Below are 7,602 nucleotides of genomic sequence, written 5' to 3'. Positions count from 1 at the left end.
CAATAGTGCGTGCCTGGGGTAATCAGCGTATCAGGAGAAGAGGAAGACGTTGAAATGCAAGAAGAATAAGGTATGAACAAGAGATTATGAATGTAAGAAATTGAAAAGTTCCCATTCTAAATTTACTAATCATTTCCTTCTTCCTCATATCAAGCCAAAATCTGCCTCTGAGTAATTCCTACAAATGGAGAAATAAAGATCCTGGGACACGAATTCCCTAAGGCCGGACTACAGATGAAAACCAAAGCGGGATAGAAAACCCAGAGACCAGTTTCCCGTCCAAACTGTTCTTTTCTTTCAAGTATGTGCCTCTCTTTGAAATACTCCCCAAGCATTCTGGGGACTCAGAGTGAGGGATGGCTGCATTACTGCATGTGGAGTGTGGGCAAAATATACAGCCTGGCACAGACGTTCTTATTCAAATCATATTATGCTAAGTGCAATTTTCTTCTAAGGAGTGATCTGTCTGCTAAACCCAGTAACACATCCATGTCAAACTTACTATCTTTGCCCATAAACAACACGGAGGCCCTCAGCTTTGTCAAACTGCTCTGACTCTGGCAAGGGCTCACGGAGCCCCATAAATATCATACCTCTCAAACCGTGTTTTCCCTGTTGCTTTTTAATATTCCCTTGGCAAGATGGTGAAATATGTACCTTATGAAATAGGATTCAGCCAAAAAGCCACTGGATAGAAATTCAATTGTTTAATTCTTTTTTTTTTTCCTTAATATTAGAGAACAAAGCAAGGCTTATGGCAAAGTTGTTTCTTATAGTTTGATTCGCAGTTCTGATACTTCATTTATTGCTGAATAAGTCAAGTTTTATACCTATCCTTTTTTTTTTTTTTTTTTTTGGCATCTCCGGCTTTATTGGCTGCAAGGCTTCACATGTTCCCCAGGGTTCAGCTCTTATTGAGAGCAGGAAAGTTGACACTCTGCACCTGCTCCTCAGACGTGGTGATCTCTTCCGGCAGGTCGGTCCCCAACCTGTCATCCTCTGCCACATACGCGATCTGCAGGTTGCCGATGTCATGGCCCATGGGCACCAGCTGGCGCTCCCCGGCCTCCTAAGATCAGCCCATCCAGCTGGACCCTGTCCAGCTCGTCATCCCAAGGCTTGATGTTCAGGAGGATGGAGGAATTGGCCACCAGGTGGGCTTCTTGGCCTTCTTCTCTCCGTCACTGCGGAACAGGTCAACATCGAGGCCCTCATCGTCCTCTGTGGCGGTGGCCGCCTTCCCGGTAGGGGGCTCCACTTGGCGCCTGGGGGGTCACGCGCTGGGTCTGCAGGGCCGTGGGCGACCCTGCTGGGCCTCCAGCTTGGACACAGCCTGCCTCTGGTCCTGCACCACCCTTTGAAGGCTCTGGTTCGTCACTTCCAGGCTGGCAATCTGGATGACCAGCTCACTGTGGTCTCCACTGGGCTCGTTAGAGGCCCCAGAGACAGCCTCCAGCCAGGGGCTCCTGGATGCTTCCTCTGGCCCTGGCGATGTTGAGGAGGATCACGCTGGCGCTGTGCTCCTGCCATGAGAAGCCAGCCCCAGGCCTGTTCATCGACTTAGAGCATTTCCCTTCTTTATCACTGTATTTGAACTTCTCCAGCCAGATCTTCTTGTGCACTTGGAAGTTTGTGGCCATTTTCATGCAGCCGAGGATGCGACAACTCAAGAGAACCTGGCGGCTTGGGGACAGCAGGCGTAAGGCAAGTTTTATACTTTTAATCACCAAACAAAATCATTTTAATTTACCTACCCCAATTACAATCACTGCAGTGTCCGGGCAAGTCACCTGCTTCTGTGGACCTCTTTCCCTCTTTTACAAATAGAAAACATGTACTTTTCCCTCAATAGGGAAACAGGAAGGAAAATTTGATAATATCACAGAATCATTTTAACTTAGACATTTGTCTTCCTATGCCTTTTTAAGATTAATTACTAAAATGCTCCTCCTTCTAATTTCAATGTTATTAAATGACCTCTCAGTTTTCTCTTATGGACAGTGGGGCAATACTGCATGTTTCTTCTGCCTGTCAGGATGAATGGTTTGAGACTCAAATAGTCTATTTTGTAAATTGTAGAACACTAGGCAAACTTGAAATACATAAAGCTTGAGACAGGCTGATGGGCAGGTTGACGCCTAGGGTACAATGGACTTAGGAAAGGTGGCTTAATGCCATGGGATTAGTCCAAGGGGCATCTGTTCTTTCTACAGTCTGAGTACCCGAATGTGAACTCACACCCAGCTCTTCAGACTCCTGGGCTAACGGCTCTTGATGTTTTCACACTATCGTACGTCTAGGTATAGTAAAGATAGTATGGTTTTCACTTTTGTACTTAGTACTGCTATGAAAAAGTTCCTGAAGGCTTTCCTTAACTCACAGGACAAGTGTGATCAGTCCTGGGGAAAGTCAGGGAGAAGGGTGATAGGAGAGGGAGATTGACGATTTCATGTTTCTAGTTGTATAGAGCCTTCGACTGTACCAGGGCAGGTAATCAGTGCTTACTGAGTCTAAAAAAGCCATTGATGCTTTTGAATCAGGAGAAACGGTACTTGAGCTTTAAAGAAGAAAAGGAAGGAAGAGAGGAAGGAAGGAAAGAAAGAAAGAAGTGAGGGAGAGAGGGAGGGAAAACCAGAAAATTCCAAGTTATTGAGGCCAATTTTTTCAATCTTAGGGCCATAAGAATGTAAAATACAAAATGTTAACATGGGTCCTATCTGAGACTCCATTTTCATAATCTCACCACCCCCCAACACACACACCCTCCTCACTAATGTTTTGTAAGTCAGTTTCTCTATTCAAAATTAAGCTATTTAAAGGGAGAGACCATTTGCTTTGCTCTGCAGTCCCATGGCTTAGGGTGAGATCCTGCCCAGAGTTGATATTCCATAAATGTCTGTTGAGAGTGGGGTTATTTCTTTCCGATTAAATGGCTTGCTTGGTCCATGCCAACTTCAATAAAAAGGAGAATTAGAGCTTGATGAAACTTGGTTGCAGGTTATGTGTTCTAAATACCAGAAAATACAGAACAATAAAAGCTTGCATTTAAGGTCATTGAAGAAAATTTGCTGCCACTGATTCCTTAAATGCCTGGTCTGTGGATCTGGGGAGGTACCCTAATGATCCACCTTGACTTATAGAGAATCAGGCATAGGATAGGTAAGCTGAACAACCCCATTTTACAAGATATTAAAACTCAAGTGAAATAATACATTGTGAAACTACATTCCAGACTGTAACACACTGTGTTATCCTTGGATGTTGTTACATAACAATGGATTAGCATTATAATATCAGAATTATAGTGTTACTATTGTTCATGGAATTCCAGAGTCATTGATATGGGTTAAGACGTTGTCTTCAGAATGCCTGTGATTTCTGCAATATTGCCTGTAGAATGATAATACGAATCCTGCTTACTGCAAAAGTTCTTACCAAATGTATTCAAGGACATGAAAGATTTAAAAAATTCATACGTTCTCTACAAGTCTGATAATGGTAACACTTACTGAAGTCTATGTGCTGAGCACTTTTTAAGAAAGTTATGCTGACTTACCTAGCCCTCTCAGCTGCCCTGCTTCTCAGCTACTTCTTCTCATCCTTATTTTTCAGATGAAGAAACTGAGGCTTAGAGAATTTAAGAAACTTGCTAAAGGAAGAAGTCAAACTGAGATCTGAACCCAGGCGGCTGAAGTCCATAGCATGTGCTTTTAACCACTCTTCTGCTATGTTAGGGACCACTGAAGATTCACTTGTTTTATGAATCAGCTGTTTTCTGAAAAATGGGAACCAGGATGGATATGTTTCTGTGATGATGTCTCTTACAATGGAAAGGTGCAGGTGCAGAACACAGAATGCAACAAAACGGAATAATTTTTTTAAAAGCGGGAGTGGGGTTGATGAAGTGCAAGCCAAAGTATGAGCCAAGAAATCTGACACCCCTTATGACTTATTTTTAACTTTTAAAAATTTTATTGAATCTGCAGTTATCCTTTTGTCATTTCGATATAATTTCTTTTGTAAAGTATTATTTTATTTATTTATGAATAGGTTATTATACATGTGATACAAAATCCAATAAGCACACAGAATATATAGTAATAAATATAAACACATATTAATAACATATATAGACACTCCTGTCCCCCAGCTGTCAAGTTCCTTTTCCCAGAAATAATAACTGTAATCTGTTTCTTGTGCAACCTCCACCGCGATTAATTTTAGAACATTTTCATCATCCCAGAAAGGAACCTTGTACCCATTGGCTATCATTCCCCATTTCCCCTCAACCCCTTACAGCCTTGAGCAACCACTTATCTACTTTCTGTTTCAAGATTTGCCTTTTCATAGGAAAGGTTTCAAAATAGGTGGACTTTTGTGACTATCTTCTTTCATTTAGCATGATGTTTTCAAGTTTCATCCATGTTGTAACACATATCCATACTTCATTTTTTGGTGCCAAAAATTATTCCATTTATGGAGAGACCACATCTTATTAATCCATTCAAGTGGTGCATATTAAGGTTGCTTCCCCCTTTTAGCTATTCTGAATAAGGCTACTGTGAACATTCTTGTGCAACTAGTTGTGTGAAGAGATGGCTTCATTTCTCTAGGAGTGGAATTGCTGGGTCTATGGTAGCTCCATATTTACCATTTTGAGGAACTGCCAAACTATTTCCAAAGCAGCTGCACTATTTTACATCCCTACCACCAATACACAAGGCTTCCAATTTCTCCACATCTCCCCAACACCTGTTCATTTCCATTGTTCCCCTTATGGCCCTCCTAGTGGGGGTGGTACTTCATTGTGGTATCTCACTGTGACTTTGATTTGCATTTGCTTGATGATAAATGATATTGAGCATCGGGTATTTACGTATTTTCTTTGGAGAAATGTATGATGGAATCCTTTGCCTATTCTTCCACTGGGCTGTTTGTCTGTTCATAGTTGTGTTACTTTGCTTTCTTTGTTTTGTTTTTCTTTCAAGACTTTTTTTTAGAGAGGAGTTAAACTCACAGTAAAATAAAGAGGAAGATGCAGAGATTTCTCCCTACCTCCCCCAGTGTTAAACCTCCTCCATTACCAACACCCCCCACCAGAGTGGTACATTTGTTGCAACTGACCAACTTACACTGACACAGTATAATCACTCAGGTCCAGAGTTTACATTAATTAGGATGTTCATGGCATTTTCATAGATTTGCCTTTACAAAGCATCTCAGCCAAGTCTCTCCAGGGCACTGGGAGATGGGTGACCGGCAGAGAGTCAGAGAATGCCAAATTAACAGACCTGAAAGTTATATTTCTGCAGCAAAGAATGTATGTGTCTACAAACTCAGCTCTCTGCCGTTGGCATCCAGAAGGGAGCTTAACTAAAACCTACATGACTATTGAGGGCCAAGGAGAGTCTCACTGTTATTCCAGTTATTGACATGCCCTGAGGTCACTCACATCTACCCTCCTCAGTATGACCCATGGAATGACCATCATACAGGGTGTGAGTAGGACCAATAGGTATTCATCACATCCTCTCACACCAGTGCTCTGGGTGAGCCTATGAAGCTGGAGAAGGTTCATAATAGTAAAGTGCTAGTGATTTTCTATTACGGGACACAGTTGAAGAATGTGTTTTAGGGGTGACTTGGTGTTTTGCGTTGGCTCGGCAACTTGCCTGCCGTACCTAGGGCACATGACATTCCGAGGTATTTCAGTCCCTGCAGCCTTCATGTCCAGCCCCCCTTTCTCGTCTCCTCTGTCTTTCCCTGCCGCAAGCACTCTGAGCTCTCTGACTGCAACAGCTCATCTAGGTCCTTGGCAAAGTCATGCACAAACCAATATTGTTGAGCAGCTACTGTGCATCAGGTTCTGAAACCAGGGACAAAGACTAGATGCCTCTACAGGGGAAGCTCAAGTCCATTCAAAAGTGCTCAATGAATCCCCACCCCCACCCCCTCGCGCAAGAAAATATCCATTTGAAGGCATCACCTCAGGGGACACTCGTTAAGAGGAGGGTGTGGTTGGAGGGCGTTACTCCCACAGAGATCTTCCTGGGTCACCACAAAACAACCACCTACTTTGCTTACCCTTGTTCCCATATCATGGACCAATGTCATAGCATACAATGCTAGTTTGCTATGAAGGGGATGGTACAGCCAACTGATGTTTCATACGGCACTTCCCAAATCCTCCTGCGCCTCTGCCCATCATCATTTCTAGAATGTGCTGAAATGCCCGATCAGTATCTCTGACTAATTGAATCCCAGATATCAGAGAGCTGACTCAAGAGCATTTATCAGCCACTTAAGAATTCTTTACATCCAAATGTGACCGTAATAGTGTTAAAACTATATATTGGCTTGGGGAGAATGTCAGGGTCACAGATCTATAAAAAGCTCTCACGAAAAACCTAGAATACTTGGGGTGGCTGTCTGGGATCGCCTCAGACTGGGGACCAGGGCTGCCCTTCCACCCTCCCAGCACCATCTGGAGTTGGAGAACCACCCGGGGTGTGACTCAAAACTGAGAATTCTTAGAAGACTTTAATCAGAGAGCTGGGGACCATGTGCAGGCCAGATGGATCTGTGACCAGTAGGAGCAGAAAATCCACACAAATGTAAGTCCACCCCGATACCTGACCCACACACGAGCTAGTAACTCCGTGGTCAGTTCAAGCCAGTTTATCCTATGTGACATCACCCTTTCCCCAGCCTCTCCCGTCACATTACGCTGATTTATTGATTTCAAGCTTTTAATATCTAAAACTTCCTTGTTCACATATTTGTATTCGTTTGTTTTAACTGGGTTATTTGCTGCCTCCCACCAACCCCAAAATCTTATCAGCCCCTCGCAGCCTTAAGGTTCCTCTTATCCCAGTTTCCAGAACAATGTGAAATGGCACACAGTAAGTGTTCAAGAAATACTGGTTGAAGGCACATTTGAACTTGGAAACTTAAGCCAAGGCTCTGAGTGAGGACTTTGGGCAAAGGAGACTCCGAAAGCCTGGCTCGGGGGATGCTGCAGAGATCCCAGCAACCAGACCCTTTAGAAGCCTCTGACCCGTTTCCAAAGGTGGAAGGGCGAACGGAGCTCGGCCCGCGCCCATTCGCCAGCCCCGGAGAGTCGGAGCCAAACCAGCAAACGCAGCCAGAGCGCCAGCCTGGCGAGGAGCCTCCAAAGGGGGACGAGGGCCGTGGGCAGGCCCCGCCCGGAGCCCCGCGCCCTCCCCCGCCGCCTGCCGGTCCCCGGGGCGACGGGGACAGCCCCGGCCGGCCAGCTGAGCCCGGGGGCGGCGCGGGCTGGAGCCGCCCCCGCGCGTCCCGCGGCCCCCGCTGCACGGGCGCCGCCGCCGCCGCCGCCGGCCCGGGGCCGCTCGCCGAGTTGGCCGCGCGCGCCCGGAGGAGCGCGGAGTTTGGAAAGTAGTCGCGAAGCGTCGGCGGAGAGCAGCGGGTGGGGGCGTGGGGGTGCGAGAGCGAAAAACCCGCCTCTTGCGAGTAGAGCGAGGAAGAGGGGGGGAACGGCTCCGAGTTCCGCTTCCTGATCGGCGGGTGGGTAGAGGAGGTCGGCGCGGAGAAGGCCGGCGGGACGCGCGCTCCGGGCCCGCG

General features: G+C 45.8%; 1 pseudogene; it reads right to left on the bottom strand.

The window, feature by feature from the left end:
• Nucleotides 1-904: 904 nt before the first annotated feature.
• On the bottom strand, nt 905-1,640 carry LOC105088304 (elongation factor 1-delta-like; annotated as a pseudogene).
• Nucleotides 1,641-7,602: the final 5,962 nt, after the last annotated feature.

This window comes from Camelus dromedarius, chromosome 4, assembly GCF_036321535.1.
Source record: "Camelus dromedarius isolate mCamDro1 chromosome 4, mCamDro1.pat, whole genome shotgun sequence".
NCBI classification, from domain to species: Eukaryota; Metazoa; Chordata; class Mammalia; order Artiodactyla; family Camelidae; genus Camelus; species Camelus dromedarius.
This window is presented reverse-complemented; position numbering and strand designations above follow the sequence as displayed.